The 18,407-nt window shown below is 38.7% G+C and overlaps 1 protein-coding gene across 1 annotated transcript in view; it reads left to right on the top strand.

The window, feature by feature from the left end:
- LOC129740405 (protein phosphatase PP2A 55 kDa regulatory subunit) overlaps positions 1-18,407 on the top strand; it is a 195,261-nt gene that overhangs the window by 9,836 nt on the left and 167,018 nt on the right. The window lies entirely within an intron of this gene.

The following is an 18,407-nucleotide window of genomic DNA, read 5'->3' as shown; positions in this document are numbered from 1 at the left end:
ACTGTCCGCCAACTGCGACGTTGATATAAAGTCGCAAATACCATAAAGATGGTAAAACGACTATAATCGAAACAAAAAAAATCAGTATCAGCGAATCTAGGGATTGAGATCCTAGGGTTTATTTTTAAAAATAGGGAAAAATCATTCAAAGAATTTGTAAACAATTCTGGCAACACTCGAGAATTTTTATTATTGATAATAATTATTCAAACTCTCGAAGATAAAAATGTTATAAAAGTTGTATTTCTGTGTTTATTTCCTGTTCGGTAAAATATTTGAATTTCAAGGAATTTTTAATGAAATTTTAACCGAAACCAAGCATTTGATTATGTGTATAGAATTTAAGTCAAAATTTTCTGCGGTTTTGAAAACTTTTTTTAAATGTATTTAAATTTATAACTCCAAAAGTTTAGAACCACCCTCTAGTAATGCCAGGTATGCTTATGAGTTTTGATATTGATTTGTCAGAAAATTGTTATATATCTGATTCTGCATTGATTTAATTTTTTTTTCAATAGGTGGTCATTAAGTTTTTGTATGTTTAGATATTTGTTTTTTAATTCATTTATCCTTAAGGATAATTGAAAACAACAATACAACAAATGTTATAAATTTCACTAAAAGTACGAAAAAAAAACTTACGAACATATTCAAGCTAGATGACTAAACTAATTCATTATCCAAAATTGGATTATATTTGATTTTTTTTCAAATTTATGTAATATTGCGATCTCTTGTTTCTGTTAGTGAGTTTGTTTGTCTTTTTGATTGCAGAAAGGGATCCAAAATCAACCTTCAGTTGACAGACAGTCTTGATAAATAAGATAAGTAGTCTTCGGTTAATCCCTCGATAAATAAAGCATTAAAAAATTAGAAACCAGTCGTATTACGACTTCCATAAATTAGCAAAGATCTGTTTTCAAATTCATCAATTTCGTGTCGAGCTGTAAAGCTTATAAATGGTGAAGCAATCATGCATGAAATATCGCACGATTCGTCTTTCTAGCTTAGAATATACTCGTTTAGTGATTGCCTGGATGATGGAGCAAAGCGAAACGCCACGTAGCTCCAGCACCAAAATATTACCAACCTATCTACCAATATGGTTTATGATGTGGTTATGTGTCCATACCAAAAAACTCATCATAACTATCGGAGCCAAATTGCCTTCACGCAGTTTGATTTACCGAGATCATATAGCGGCTGGTTTTCTGATTTGCTATGGTTAAGATGATGTATCGTTGAGTTTTTGAGATGGGAACGGTGCCTTCGAATTTGAATAAAAAAAATCGATCAGCATTTAAGATGTAAAACTTAAAAATGAGGTCCTTGAAGCCAAAGGGGTATAAGTGCATGAAAGGTTATTTCGAGAAAACACGCTTTGAAGTTTTTGTGTTCGCCAATTTCCATATATTTTTCGAAAATTCGTATTTTGCTCTCGAATGTGAAAGTATGTAAATAAAATTCGAAAAATCTGAAAAAATCACCAAATATAGTTTGAAATAAGAAGAATCGTTTGGCATCATTAACTCAAAATCGACCATTTTGTCACTTATACCCCTTTGGCTCTGAGGGCCTCAAATGGATTATTTTTAATAAAAAAAGATAGTTATCAACGAACGGAATAGGTCAAATGCTCCGCACTGATAATGAGATCCCTAAATCAAGTGGGACGTTCCATTTTCGTAGAAATCAATTATTTGCCAACTAATGTAGGTCCTGTAGGTCCATTATCGTTAGTCTTACTGCTCGGTTTCGTTATTTATTTCGAGACTGTATCTCAACCAAAACCACTCCATATTTAATGCATATACGCTCAATACTAATGTTTTTTTTTACTTTCTCGGTTAAGACTGAATTCGTAATATGGGCTCGTAACTCGATAAAGTCTTTTCGCGAAAAGTGATTTATCTTTGATCAAAATTGACTTCGCTACTGATGCTGCAATCTTTTAAACCCAAGCTGCTGATGCCTTTTTCGTTCACACGTAGCATGAGAAAAAAATGTAAATTTCCATCGGCACATTCCTCTGCCTGCAAAGGTGAACCGGGGCACGGAAAAGCCTTTTCATCGGAGCCTTTTTTTCCTGTTGCTTGAAATAATTATGGGCAAAGCACTTGAAATAAACAAGACGAGGCAGACGGAAAATACTTTTTTTTTATACTACATTACAGAGCCGGAGTACAAAAGGATTCAGGCTCCACTTTGTTAGTGAATAATCTTATTCATCGGGGAAGTGCAGAACGCGGTTAGGAAGATGAACTCAGGAGCATTGATGTTGTTGAGATTAAGTAAAAATACCCTTTTTAAAGGGGAAATCAAAATATCATTTTTCTAAGCAAATCATCAATTTTTTTTCTGGGATTTTCATCCTTTCGGTGTATCAATTTTCTTCAAGAAATGTTTTTAATATGGTTTACACGATTTTTTTTCAAAAAAAAAAGAAAACATCCCTGGAGCTTAGGAAAAATTTCAAATTAAAGATACTAAATACCGGTACCATTGTTCGTTTTCTTTGAGCAGATGAAATGAAAGCAAAGGCACGTTTCGTTCAGCTCAAGTGCTTGCGATGGCCTTTTGTAGCTCGACTTGGGCTATTATGCGAATCTTGCTGATGTATCATGGCTTTTCAGGCTAGCTTTATGCCGTTGCCCTTAAATTATGGATCAAGTGGTGGACGTTGATTATTATTTGTGGTTCGACAAATAAAAAAAAACACCGGCTCTTTTCCAGCACTAATCAACTTTATCCCATCGTTTTCGACCCACACATGCTCTCGGAAATTTTTATTTAACATATGGCAAATTCCCTAGGGTGGAAAGGACGGAAGCCATCTTCTACCACCCCCACCCAACAACTACAGCTTATCCGACCGCAATACTTTTGATTAAATTTTTCATCAGCTATTAATAATTATAATACAACAGGTCGCACCCGAAGACCAGCTCAATTCAGCTGTAGGATCGGGAAGGCCCCATCCCAGCCGGCGGCTAAAATAGGTTATAGGTATGTACATTAACGTATAATCATTCATCCTGAGATTTTCCTTCCACCCTACCGTAGCCGAGGCTTCGAGATTCAGGGATTTATATTCATTGGAGTTTGCTCATTAACAAAACGGACAAACCCTCCTGTGTTTAAGAAGCGAAGCGGGTCTGGGTTATCTTATGGTGCTTTTATGTTGTTATGGGTGCTTTTATGTTGTTACAATAACATTTCACATGGTGTTACGGTTTTTGCTATTGAAACTCGGTGCATCAGGTACTCTCTGGAGCCACCATCAGGAGCCACTTTCTGAAATCGCTAGCTGATGCTAACGTCCAATCCAGAAAAAGTTACTACAATACTATTCATAATCAAAAAACTTACACCTAAAAAATAATCACTTTACATTTAAAAAATATTTGGGTAGGTACCTACCAAGTAAAAAGTACCATTTCAGTTGAGAAAAAAATTACCGTACAGATAACTTTAACAAAAATCGAGTGACTTAAAAATTAATTTCAAAATAAATACACGTAAAAATGGCATGCCAAACCGGGAATTTCTTCGCAAATTTGGACATCTTCTGAGAGTGAACATACTCCAGAACGCTGAACTTATCCTTGGCCGTGATAAACAGGTTGCCGGGGATCTGCTTGAAGTCGGCCTTCCCATATGTTTTGTCGTCCAACTTGTTCTGCTTCTCGTCGCGAATAGGGGCCTTTTGTATCTTGAAAGTTCGAAGACAATACTTCGGCTTAGGTGCAGCTTCTTAGCCACATCCCGAACGGAGGGATTCGGTTGAAAACTCCAACTACGCGGTTGTAATTTTTGGTGTTGTACGGAAGACTTTTTCCTTCACTTCTGGGCTTCCGATCGGTGGTAAATCGTTCCTAGAACCGCTTGATCACTCGCAACACCGTGAAATTCGCGATTCCCAACGTTTTAGCGATGGAACGCTGCGAGAGATACTTGTTCTCGTGATGAATGCGCAAGATTTTATCACGCACGAGCTGTTCTTTCGACTCTATTTCCACGAGTTTTGATCACAGGACTTTAAAACTTGCAGGATGTAAACAATGCACTATGAAATAAATCCACCCAAATTTTCATTAAATTTTACCCAACGGTTAGGAAGTTAGAGCAATTTTATAATGCTATGATCATTTAGTACTTTATTTCGGTGATAACTACGTTAATAGAGCTCGGATATGCAAAACTTTAGTAGCGTTGTGTTGGTTATGAAAAGGACTATGTTGCCTATTTTTTATTGATTTTGAAGTTAACGTGTGTTTGAGATATTTACGATGCAAAAAGACATGGTAAAAATAATTATGCACAAATTTGCTCTTTTTACGCATTTTGCGGCTCGAAAATTCTTGATTGTTGACTTTTTTTTTTTTTAATTAATTTATTAACTAAATCTGACCTTTACGTGTACCGCCTTAATTGGTCAAGCGTTGTTTGTTTTTTTTTGTGTTACATATCAATATTACAATTCATTATTATTTGACACACACTTTTATAAAGATTGTAATTCTTCTGTTGTAAAATACTTTTTATATCTGGAGGAACACCGAATTTCCTCAATTCAATCCAAAGAAGTCGCCTGTCCCTCGATTCAAAGTTACAGCATTCGAAGATCATGTGATTCGGTGTTGCCTCTGCACTCCCACACGAACAAGATGCTGAAGTAACAATGTTGTTCCTGTACAGGTGTGCTGGTAGTTTCGAGTGATTGGAGATTAGTTTCGATAGGATGATAACTTCTCGTCTGGTAAGATCATACGTCGCGAACCATGGATTATCTTGCACTTCAGGAATGATGTCATAGCAGAATCTTTTTTTACTTCCAGTACTCTACTGATGTTGCCACTCATGCAGTGCATTCCGTTTAGATGGAAAATGGAAATCGAACTTTGACAATTCCGCTGTGTTGAGAGTTCCATGCTCAGCTGCGTATTTCGCAGCCGTATCAGCCGATTCGTTTAAGGCAATTCCTTTATGTGCTGGAAGCCACAATAGAACAATTTCGTATCCCAGGTCTGACAGATTAGCAATACATTTTCTTATGCGAAACCACATTTCGCCCATAGCACTAACAACCTTATTATTCTGTAGGTACATTAAACTGCTTTTACTATCTGACATAATCAGATATTTGCTTTGAGGCTGGGTTGAAATTATTTCAAGAGCGCATTGAAGCGCAAACAACTCAGCGTTGAAGACTGAAGCCACTTTTGGTAGTTTGTAGTGTATGGAATGAATAACAAAATTTGTCACTAATCCTGCTACGACATTCTCTCCGCTCTTGGATCCATCAGTTGCAATCTGCCTAAAATTTTCGTATTTTGAAAGCACCACCTGGCTCAAAACACGATTCCAGTCATCGCTGCGTAACACTCGTTTTTTAGTAAGTGTAAGGTCGATGGTCGGGGTACAATTACTAATTTCTCTCTCGTAGATGAAACAGGGTAATGTCGGTAGTATATTTACATTAGGTTCGTGGTTATTTATTTCCAGTATGCTACGTTGTATTTGTGTAACAGGCGTTGTTCCCAGTACAACAGGTCTGACATACTCGTTGTGTCAGTTTTCAAGAGAAAATCTTTTGTTTACGAATTTGTCCGAGGCAATGATTCGCCTATGCCTGAGAGGCATCAAACCAGCGATAACCTCTAGAGATGAAGTGTGTGTAGTTTTGGTAGCACCTATGCACACTCTTAAACACTTCCATTGGATAAGGTCAAGTTGAATAGCAATCCATTCCGGGCAGTCTGCCAGTAAGAGGCCTCCGTACTCTAGAATTGCTCGGATATTTGATTTATAGACCTTCAGAAGCACAGATGGATGGGAACCCCATTTCTGACCAGCCACACTTCGCAGAAAATTTATGTAAGGAGCTGTGCGTTTTTTTTAAATAGCAAACATGTCGATTCCACGATAAAGTTGTAGTTAAATACATTCCAAGAAATTTGGCAGATACGTCATACTGTGCAACATATGCATTGATTCTCAACACAGGGAGGTGGCCTGGTTTTCTACTTGCAAACATCAATGCTTTGCATTTCTGAGGAGAAAGCGCTAAGCCCAGATCGTCTATCAGATTGGAGAAACATGAAATTCCGTCTTGAACAGTCGATCCGATTTGTTCAATATCAGTTCCCTTTGCAATGAGCGAAACATCGTCGGCATAGTTCACCACAATGAGTCCAGGAATAGCAGCGGTTGTCCGGATTGCATTGTTAATGAAAATGTTGAAGCAGATTGGGCTCAACGGAGAACCTTGTGGAAGTCCAACCCACGTAGTCCTGTGTATCACTGTTCAAGCATCCAAAGTCACTGCCAGACGCCTTTCACGAAACAGTTCGTAAACCGCTCTGACGATTTGTGGAGGAATCTCCCACCTTAAGAGCTCATCGACTAGTTTGTTTATGTTCACACAATCGTACGCACTTTTGATATCGAGCATACAGAAAAGAGATCGGTGTCTGGTAGTGAGAGCTTGTTTGGCAGTATTTACAACCACATGTAAAGCATCTTGAGTCCCCCGCCCCTTTCGAAAGCCATACATCTCGTTAGCAAAAAGACCCCTTGATTCCATATGCCACTCCAGACGAGATTTTAGCATACCTTCGTATAGTTTCCGCAAACATGAAGCTAAAGCTATAGGTCTGTACGATTTAGCTTCAGTAGACGGCTGATCAGGCTTTAAAATAGTCACTATGCGAAACGTCTTCCATTCTTCCGGAATAAATCCAGAGTTGAAAATTGCGTTGAACGTTTGCAGCAATGTTCTCTTAGCAGCATATGGCAATTTCCGAATGGCGATGTATGGGACTAAGTCAAGACCAGGAGAAGTATTTTTGGTTTGGTCTATAGTATTCGTAAGATCACTCATCGAGAATATGTCAGATGTTGAGGCTCGTTGGCCTATACACGACATGTGGTAGGGTTCAAGAACTGAGGGGGGAGCAAGGTTATTTACTATTTGTTCTACTAGTAGAGGATCTCTCAGTTTATTGGATTCTCCAGTTCTCCCTTTGAAACGTTTTGCCATTCTCCAAAGACTCGATAGAGAGGTTTCGCCTGTGAGAGAATCACAAAAATTTTTCCACGAAGCTCTTTTCTTTTTCTTGGTGAGGATTTTCAGCTCCTTTTCTTCCTTTTTATAACTTTCGTATAAACTGTATGTGTATCCGTTTTCTCTCCATCTCCTGAACTTCGATTTCACTATCACTACTTTGGATTCCAACTCTGAATCCCACCATGGTTGGAGTTTTCTCCGAGTATTGTTTTGAGTTGGGGAGATGGAAGCACCCATCATAGCGTCAGTGATCACACCCCTAAAGCCCTCGTAGGTCAGTTCACTGTTTTCACTCACTTTATCGTTCACTATTTCACTGTATTTGTTCCAGTCAATCTTCTTGAAACTGTTCACATAGCTCATTCCAACTAAACTGTCAGTTTCGATCAGGATAGGGATGTGATCACTACCATATGGAGAATCCAGAGTATTCCAGGTAAACTGCAAGCTAATTTCCGGTGACACCACCGTTATATCGATAGCGCTGGGTAGATGTGATCGGTCGAATCGGGTGAAGTTTCCATTATTCAGCACCACAAGGCCTACGTCGTCTACAGCCTCATGCATGATTTCACCCCTCCTGTTGTTCTCTCTGTTGCCCCAAACCGTGTGTTTCGCATTCCAATCGCCACCAATGATACATGGCTTAGGTACAGTAGTTAGAAATTCGGTCATTTCATGGCTGCTAACAGTCGCTTGTGGGTGGATGTACAGTGACACAAAATATAATTTCCCAATGGAAGTAGTTATACTACAGCAGACAGCTTGTATTGTTCTTGGACTAGGGATGGTCAACGCAATTGGAGATAAATTGTTTCTTGCAGCGATAAGAACTCCCATCGAGTTTCTTCGGTTGTCCAATCTGAAAACGCAGTGATCTTTGATGCTAAAATTTGTGGTGGTGTCAAGGTGTGTTTCCGAAAGAAGAAGTAAGTTTGATTGCTGATCGTTGATGAGACTTTCAATAGCATTTTTTTTGGTTAATGCTCCCCTGCAATTCCATTGAATGCATCGTATAGGAACAGAAACAGCTAGGGTGCCTTGCGTGACCATTATAACCTATTGGGGATTGTTTTTGGATCAGTTCTCTCCTCGTTCTCTGTTTCAACCAGCCACGTCTCCACCACCGGCGGTGGACCGTCGTTATCGTTGAGCTCCTGAGCATCGAATTCTACTTCGTTCTCTTCTACAATCATCTCCTTTTCTGTGGAGTTGGTAGGAAACGACGTTCCACCACTACACGCATTTGCCTCACCAGCATTAGTATTGACGTCAGAGCTTACACTGATGGTATCTTCGTCTACTTTACGTATCTTTATCGGCGGGAATTCCTCATCATAGTCACTTATATCTTCGGTGCGATCAGCGCTCTTCCTCTTACTTGCGGGCTCGATAAGTCTTTCAGTCGTCGTACAGTACAGACGTATTTTCGCGCACCGCCGTCAATTCAAATTAATTAGTGTTCCCTAAAGCCGCCGCGTATATCAAAGTGCCAACGTTTGTTTTATTACCTTTTTTGTGCCGTGTTAACTGTACGAGGAAAAAAAATGCCAAAGTGTCAAATTCCAACCTGCGATGTTATCGATGGCGTCCACCTTTGGACGTGTACGGGTCCCTGTCATCGAAGATTCCACGCCGCCTGTATCGGAGTGCAGCGGAATTGCGAGGAGTCTATAAGGCGATTTATGCTGCCAGTCTGCTATGACTGTCAGCATTCAATTAAGGACCAGATAGATCTGTCGAGATTAATGTCTCGACAGAATGAAATAATGGAGCAACTGAAACTCCAAAACAGCTCCCAGGAGAGAATTAGTTCACAATTAGTGAAATTTTCATGCCTGGAGACCTTGATTGAGGGTATAGATACGCTCTCAAATCAAATAAACGGTCTGAAAAAAGAGCTGTCATCGCTTAAAAAATTGGAACTGTCAAACACGGCGACAATAAATGAAATTGTCCAGTCCTGCAACGAGGATAGTCGTTCGTTGAAAGCTGACTTCAGCCAGGCAGTATCAACAATATTAGCAGCTAGTCAATCACCAATAGACATTCAAGCGGATCTTGATAGTCTAAGACTGGAAATCGGGGAACAACACCGTAGCTGCTATATAAATTTTGAACAGGAGCTCACTCCTACGCTCCAGTCAATCGCGGTGGAACTGAACGCGTTAAGAGCTACAGTGAGGAATCCTGGCGTAAACGAGGACCTTATTGATGAATTACGGTCCATTCACGACGCTGTGAAAGCCAAACCGGCCGATCATCAACACGACTCAGGACCAACTCTAGCCGAGGAAATTGCTTCGTCGTCAAGGGTAAATCCATCTACTTCGTCTAGCGGCTGGAGACGAATCGGAAACAAAATGCTTTGGAAACCTCAACAGTACTGGGAAGAATACGACGAGAGGAAACGGAAGCGTGCGGCTCAAGTCAAGGCCGCGGAAAAAGCCAGGCGAAAACAGCATAAAAAACAGCAGCATCAACAAAGACAAAAAGAAATGTTCCTATCAAGAAAACAACAGAAGCAGTCACGAAAACAATCCCCCGTAAAATATTCATCAAAAGCAAGAGCCACTACTGATAAAGAGCTACTGGCTGCCGCAAAAGTCGCGTTTAATAGAAAATCAACTCCGAAAGCGAAGATCCCGACCTTCATCAACTTCCAACGGGGAGAAACATTGAACCCCGGTCCTAGTTCTGCTTCACCAAATGTGCTAAGGCATCGAAAAAGGCCTTCAAATATTCCTGCGCCACCCCCGGTCTCTCCACACCTTCCGAACTCATCAACATACCAGAACAGTAACACGATGACGACAGTGCCACCTGCTCATCCATACGCTACCTTCAATCAGCCATTCACCGCACCTCTAGTTGCACCGTGCTGTCACCACGACCCATCGGCATTATATTTCAACCCGGTAATGTATAACAACCCATATTTTCTGCCGAACCGACGCGTGCCTATGTAAGCACTAGCTCCTCTGTATTTATGAACCAAGCGGATCATGTTACCATTCGTTCGTGCGATCACCCAGTTATCAATAATAAAGAAATTGTGGCATATTGCCAAAACTTTAACAGAATGCGAAGCGCATCTAAACTAAACACAATTCATAAAAATTTAGTAGCAAGTAATTATACTATCATTTTAGGAACCGAAACAAGCTGGGATGATAGTATAAAAAGCGAGGAAATTTTTGGATCGCGTTACAATGTCTACAGAGATGACCGAAATTTCAATTTGTCCGACAAGAAATCAGGCGGAGGCGTTGTAGTAGCAATAAGCTCTGCTTTCGATTCTGAGCTCATTGAAATAACTAAGCACAAAGAATTTGAGCAGGTGTGGGCAAAAGCTCAAATCTTCAAGGAAACTCATATTTTTGGATCGATCTACTTTCCTCCAGAATATGCCAGTAAAGATTATTTCCAAAAGTTTCTACTGAGCATAACAGAACTATTCAAAAGCTTCCAACCCGAATTCAAAATTCACCTGTATGGCGATTTTAATCAATCGAATCTACAATTTTTACCCGATGAAGATAATGAAGCAATCCTTTTACCGATTTTTGGAGATAATGAAACATTACAATTCCTTTTCGACAATCTTGCTACCTTATGTCTTAATCAAATAAATCATGTGAAAAATGCCTGCAATCGCTATCTCGATTTACTGTTTTCAAACTTGACTGATGACTTTTGTATTTTGGAAGCTACTAATCCAATTTGGAAAAATGAGATATTTCATACAGCTATCGAATTTTCAATTATATGTTCTGACAACAAAGGAATACCAGAATACGAATATGAGGAGACCCTTGACTTTTTCCATGCAAATTACACAATGATTAAAACTAAATTACAATCAGTTAATTGGCAATCATCATTTCAAAGCGAAAACCAAACTGTCAATCAGGTAGCTATTTTTTATAACATTCTTGGTAATATCTTGAGTAAATATGTCCCAATAAAAATAAAGCGACGAACGAATAATAACAGAAATCCGCCATGGTTTTCAAAAGAGCTAAAGCATCTTAGAAATAAAAAGCAGAAAGCGCATAAAAACTGGAAAAAGACACCATCGCTAGCTAATAGTTTAGAATATCAAGAAGCATGCAACAAGCTAGCCATATGCCTTAATACCTCCTTCGAAGAATATAATAGGAAAACAGAGGAAAACATTAAATCTAACCCAAGAAGCTTCTTCAAGTATGTAAGTTCCAAATTGAAAAGTAATAATTTTCCATCTCGTATGCACTTGGACAGCGCTAACGGTAATAATTCCCATGAAATATGTAATTTGTTTGCCAATTTCTTCCAAAGCGTTTACACCAGTTTTTCGGAAGCCGATCGCGACACTGCGTTTTTCGATTATTTTTCCGACTCAGCATCATTGACTGTGGTAGATTCAATCACCCTTGAGGAAATACACAAATCAATTTGCTCCATGGATAGCTCCAAAGGGCCCGGGCCTGATGGAATTCCTCCATTACTTTTAAAAAATCTTGTAAATGAACTAAGTGTGCCCTTGTTTCTATTGTTCAACTCATCGTTGAAATCCGGTGTTTTTCCTCAAGTATGGAAAGAATCTTTTCTTGTACCTATTTTCAAGTCGGGGAAAAAGTCCGACATTAAAAATTACCGGGGTATAGCAATCTTATCGTGCATACCGAAACTTTTTGAAGCAATAGTGAATCAAAAAATATATAATCAAATAAAAACACTCATAACTGAAAAGCAACATGGATTTGTTAAAGGACGATCTACAGCGACTAATTTACTTGAATTCGTTTCTTATAATATCCACTCTATGGATCAAGGAAATTCCGTTCAGGCTCTATACACGGACTTCAGTAAAGCTTTTGATAGAATCGACATCCCTTTGTTAATTTTTAAACTACATAAAAACGGATTCAGTACACAACTGCTGAAATGGATTGAGTCGTATTTGACAAACCGTACACAAATTGTTAGATTCAATGGTTCACTTTCGAAAAGCATCTCCGTTACATCTGGTGTGCCTCAAGGCTCCCATCTCGGTCCCTTATTATTTATCTTATACGTCAATGACATTACTTATTTACTGAACCAGCTAATCGTGCTTATATACGCAGACGATATGAAGCTTTATATGATAGTCAACAACGAAGAAGATTTCAGGGTGTTTCAAAATGAAATAAATATTTTTTACAAATGGTGCAGTAAAAGTCTTCTTGAACTAAACGTGAAAAAATGTTCACATATTGTATTTACAAGGAAAAAATATCCGTCATATGAAATTGTCACATTAGGAAATGAGCCTGTGGAGAGAATCAATAAGATAAGAGATCTAGGTATTATATTGGACTCAAAACTTACTTTTGTAGATCACTATAACTCAGTAATTCAAAAATCAAATAGTATGCTTGGCTTTATAAAACGTTTTAGTTATAATTTTCAAGACCCATATACATTAAAAACATTGTACACAGCTTATGTCCGATCCATACTTGAATACTGCAGCGTTGTGTGGTCCCCCTTTCAAATTTCTCATAAAAACCGTTTAGAATCCATTCAGAAACAATTTGTTCTATTTGCTTTACGAAATCTAGGATGGTCACAGAGCCAATTACCAAGCTACGAATCACGCTGTTTACTAATAAATATTGAACCATTAAGTGTTAGAAGAGAATTTGCTGCAATCTCCTTTGTAAACGACATAATTAATCAGCGTGTTCAATCTACTTATCTACTAAATAAGTTAAACTTTTATTGTCCGAGTCGCCAGTTGAGAACCAGAAATCTGTTTATTTTAACCTCTGCTCGAACTGATTATGGTAAAAATAGTCCAATCAATTGTCTTATGCAGAATTATAATAAAAACTACCAGAACATAGATTTTACTATGTCTAAACAGCAGCTAAAAAGTGCTTTTTACGGCGACAGGCACTTAAGAACCTAATATTGTAGTATTTGAAGTAATATTAAGATTGTACTTCTAGTTTTAAGAATATATATGTAGCCTACGATGTTTGGTGAAATAAATAAACTTGATAGACACGGTTGTTACAAGAGAATGTTGTTGAGAAGTGGGAGTTAGCGCTGCAAACCAGTCAGTTTTTCCTTGGGAAAAACTGCTCTCACGCTTTTTCTCTTCGTCCTTCTTTTGTGCAAAAAGAGGGCATTTACTCCGATCGTTGGCTTTGTGGTTACCAGAGCAGTTGATACAGATCGGATTACCACCGCACTCATGTGTTTCAGCAACTTCTTTTTCTTTGCAGAACTGCATCTTTTGTTACTCTTGCACTGATTTGTCACGTGACCGGACCGCCAACATTTTTGGCATTGTCGCACAGCAAAAATATATTTTCTTACTGGATATAGAACATTATCCAGTTCAACATGGGATGGTAGTTCATTGCCCAGGAAAGTAAATACAATCAGGGAAAGAGGCTTGAGCCCCGATTCTTCTTTTTTCTTCAACCGCCTTGTTTCGACAATTGGTGGATTGTAGAGTTGCATTGATTTTGATTTTTCGAAAACTTTTACACGATCCATATCCGCGTCATCTACGCCTTCCATGGACACTACCCCAAGACATTCGACAAGTCTTTGAGGGATGTTGAAGGTAGCGTTCGGATACACTTTTTTAACCAGTTCATTTGCAGCAGAAGCCGATGCCATGAGCACTTTCATCTTTTTCCGCGACATACTAATAGCTTTCACATATGAGTGAGTAAAGTCTTTTATGATACGTTTCGAGATCTTAGATTTTTCTAGATTGTCCTCAGTAGATTCCGCGATTACTATAAACGGTCCAGTATGCAACTGGCCGTATTGACGAATCCGGCGGGGCTTTTCTCTTTCGACGCTAGACATTATCTCAAGGTCACCGATTGGAAACGAATGTAAAAACACGTCTGTCTCCTAAGAAGGTTCGATAGAAACTCTGTTGATTGTTGACTTGAAAGCTCATGAACTGATGATTTGTTCTGATTTTTTTTTTCGGACCAAATGGTTAAGAAGTATAAGGAGCCACTCTAGGGTCCACACAAAGTTCAAACCAACCATCGTCGTGCAACCCTTGATCTTAAATATGGTAAAAAGTCTATGGTTACTGAATGCAGGCTCCTTAAATAATGCAAAAATCCATTTCCGGCAGGCAAAAAGTGTTGCCTGACTAGTAGACACCAAGTAAATAACTAATAGTGATCAGTTCCAAAGATCGCAATCTGTGCATCCGGTTTTTACGCAATATGACAGATGTGTTCTGGTGTTAAAACCGGAATTAGGAGATCAAATTCTTTGAGATGCCTACTCATGAAAAGGTTCCAACCAGATTTCAATTGCTTTTTCCAGGTGAGTTTGTGTAAAATATCTTGATTTCCCAAAGGTTTTGCCTCTGTGGTAAAAAAAAAAATCAATACATGACTGAAAAAAGTGTGCTAAGATAAAAAAAGAGATTTTATGAAAAAGTTAGAGTATTTCTTGATATCCTTGATAATTTTTTTAATATATTTTTACATTAAATGTCATATTAGCACCTTCATTTCCTCCAAAGAAAGTTTTTCGATCAAATGAATAGTTTTTAAAATACACACGTTCGTAACTGCCGGATTCTAAATGATCATAGCCTTAGTGTGGCAATTTCATCCTGGACACCCTTTAATCAAATTGCATCACTTTGCAAACTCTGTAGAAAATCACCTATTGGATATTTTTGCTTGAAAATTTACAAAAAGATAGCTAAAATTGTATTGTTTAAAGCGTGTGTTTTATTTTTTCTGTTTTTTGAAAGTTGAAAAAAGAACAGTCACTCAATGATCAACGATGGAAATTTGTTCTTGTCCTGAAAACTTCAGGAAAAAAAACTCAAATCTTTCAACGGGAAGTTGAAAAACAACTAGAAGGTAGTTGAAAGCACTAAAAATCTATAATCAAATATCTCAGAAAATTCAAATTTGAAAAATCTGCAAAAGATAATTTGTTTTTAAGTCGCTTAAATAAACCAATTTTGAAAGTTTGGGAAAAATCTGATAATCTTCGGCGCAAACCCGTCAGATAATAAAAAAAAACCCTTTTGTTAATTTGTGTATGTAACTAACTTAAAAAGCTATGGCTGGAAGGTAACCTTTCAACTTCGCGCAGGTATTCCGAATTGATTCATATAGAATTGCTTTAAAAGAAACAGGAAACATTCATACCGCGGTACCTACCGTTTAATGTTTAAACACCGGAACCGCCAGCGATAAACATTGACTGTTCTGGTACACCCATGCGCGTACAACATAAATATATCTCTGGGTATACCTATAGCTTTTTTTTACGTGTTTCCATCTACCGGTTCGGGTGCGTGGGAGGAATTTTTGCGAAGATCGGCTAGCAAGAATAAGAAAACCCTCCGGTATCGCGTCGTAGTGTAAACAAATAGCACATTTTTGTTTGCTCTTTCCTTTCCACCAACCATTGATTGTAGTAGCAGTAGCATCTGTTTGCTGTTGGTGTTTGAAATTTTGCCGATTTCGATTCACATTTGAATGTTTACATTACCGGTGGTTGATTTTTGTAAGTCGAGAGATTAACTAAATTGAAAGTTTAATTTCAATGAATATAAACATTTTTTTATTAAATAGGCTATGTTAATTTTTTTAAACGTAAATGAATGTTTATAAGACAACAAATGAATGCCAGAAGAATAGTGGATAAACGACCAAGATGGTTGAAATATTCAATACATAATCAAGACATTATCAAATCAAATGCCAGAAGACTAGAATCGGGATATTGGGAATCCAAAAAACTCGATTCGAGTTGACATCCTCTCGTTCATCGGATACTTTTGATTTCTTTCTATGTGGAATAACCATTTTGCCCAGTTAAGGGAACTGCTATCCGAGATTGTTTTGCGTTACATAATAACGTTACATCGTTGCTCATCATGCGAAGTACAGTAGCCTGATTCAGTTATGCAAATTTTGATTCTGAATTGTGATCTTTTATATTAATCTGCATTTTGAAAATCTTACTTTTATTTTAAAACCTGTACTAAATATATTCGAAATCTTAATTTTGATTAGAATTCTTGCCCTGAGTTAAAAACCCAAATTCTGATTCCAGATTCTGGAACAAATTATTGCATTTGTGCAATTTCATCCAAATTTTATAGTCATTTGTTCATACTCATGACGAAAAACAGAAGAAATTTCTCAAAGATTTCAAAATCTCGAAGTGCTTTTTAACGCCATCCAAGGATACTGAGATATCATGGACGTTATGTGCTTGTCTATGTAAGGACATGTATATTTACTTTGAAAATCAAAAGAAAAGTTAATCGATAGAGCCTTGAGTGTTAAATTGAACGCATTTTTGCTTGATGCCCTCCATTAAAGTTTTCACCGTGTCATCTGTTACCAGTTTCTCAGTTTTTTTTTCTTTATTTTATTAACATGCCCTTCTCGTCTCTGACTGTCTTCTTGCTCTTCCGAAGTTCCCGGTTCATTATTATCCAGTACTGCTCCACTGGGCGTAGCTTTTGGAGCAAAATGTACAGAATTGGCCTCATACCACTCCAGGACACTTCGTCGTCCGTCACACAGCAGCCATTTATGTCAGCATCTTCTCGTAGAGCTTCCGTGTCCAAGTTTTAACCGTCGATTGTTGCCGCTCACAGGCTTGCAATTTCTCTTACGAGAACCACCCACGTGCTCGGTTTTCGATTCTCTGTAGAGATTCTCTGAAACGCACCGCAGAGATTTTTAGCCGAACCTCTGTAGAGAATCTGTAAATCAACACGACAGAGCTAACACACACTACAGTGAAAAAATGTTTTCACCACGGAGAGCGACAGCGACGGCAGCTGGCTTGGCTTGTTGCGTTTACCAACACATACGAAGCTGTTTCACTCGCCCGAAACATTCATCGTTTGTTGATGCTATTATTATGCACACCGTCGTGTTTGTTTTTGTCTTTGCTTTTTGGTGGCTTCAACTAGTCGGTTCTGTGTTTTCACCGGGGTGCTCTACAGTGACAAATCGTCGCACGCTGGAGCTATTGAACTAAGGTGTGTGTGGCTTTCGAAACCGGGGTGCGAATAATGTGTGGAGAGGATCGAAAAATCTCACCCGGGTGATTTGCAACTATCGCACGGGGGTGTTTTTTTCTCCGTTCTCCGTTTTTCTCGGTAGAGAATGGCATCTCTGGCCGCTCATCGCTGTTTGAGAAGTTCTGTACCTTGTATGTATGTAGTCCAGCTCTTTACTTTGCATTCTGAATCCCTTGAAAAAAAAAGTTGCACTCTGGATGTAGCTCTGCGACATGCCGATCTTTTTAGCCAAATCACGGCTTGAGAAATTGGAATTTGCTTTAATCATCCGCTTCACCTTTCCCTCCGTTTTTTGTTCTCCGGTTCAGGTTTTCTTGCAGCTCTATGCCGTGGTCCAACGTCAACCGCTCCTGGAACCGCTTCAACACTCTGGAGACGGTCGAATGGTGAACGTTCAACATTGTTTTACAACTGCCAGTGCGATGAATTTATTCTCTCGACTCCCAACGCGAACGAACCTCCATTTTCGTTGAATCGAAAAACACGACTTCGAGTATGACAGCTACTCGAATAAAACAATACACATCTGTTCAGGATCGCCCCTGATGGCTTGGATCGATAACATCAGACCTTTCTTTACCGAATAAAAAACGCACTCATTCTCGAAACATTACAACAACTTTAGTGGACTGTATTTTACTCCGATAGACTTAGACTTTTAACAATTATGGACTTCTCACAAAATTGTCCCTTTTGGACCTCCGACACTAGCCTCTGAGGCATCTGACTTGGCTGCTCGGGCCTCCGACTGTATTTATTGTTATTGTTATTGTTATTTATTTCTTATCAACGGATCACATGTTGATCCAAATGATTACTTAAAATTAAAATTAAAAACATAACATTAAGTCTAACTATGGGGTTCTGAAGGCCCGTATAACTTTTCTTAGGAAAACATCCCCCGAAACGTCGAAGTCAAAATGCACCTAGAAACGGTTGAATGATCGCATTGCGCCGATGAGGGCGCTGTTAGCTCCGTAATTGTTCATTCGAAAGGGAATGTTCTACTGAAGATCCAGATTTCTAAGACCACGGGGTCGTACACTAAGCGGAATAGCCTCCAGTAGCGTGGAACAGCCGATTCGCGATGTCAGGAGGTCGACGACGAATGAGGCACGTGTTGCTTGTCTGCGAGCTTGAAGAGTATCGATATCTATGAGGCGGCATCGATTTTCGTAGCTAGGCAAGTGAAAAGGGTCTTGTCAGTTCAGGTGTCTAAGAGCGTATCGCAAGAATCGCCGCTGAACAGCCTCGAGCCGA

This window comes from Uranotaenia lowii, chromosome 1 (assembly GCF_029784155.1).
Source record: "Uranotaenia lowii strain MFRU-FL chromosome 1, ASM2978415v1, whole genome shotgun sequence".
NCBI classification, from domain to species: Eukaryota; Metazoa; Arthropoda; class Insecta; order Diptera; family Culicidae; genus Uranotaenia; species Uranotaenia lowii.
The sequence above is the reverse complement of the archived record's forward strand: the minus strand, read 5'-3'. Positions and strand labels throughout refer to the sequence as shown.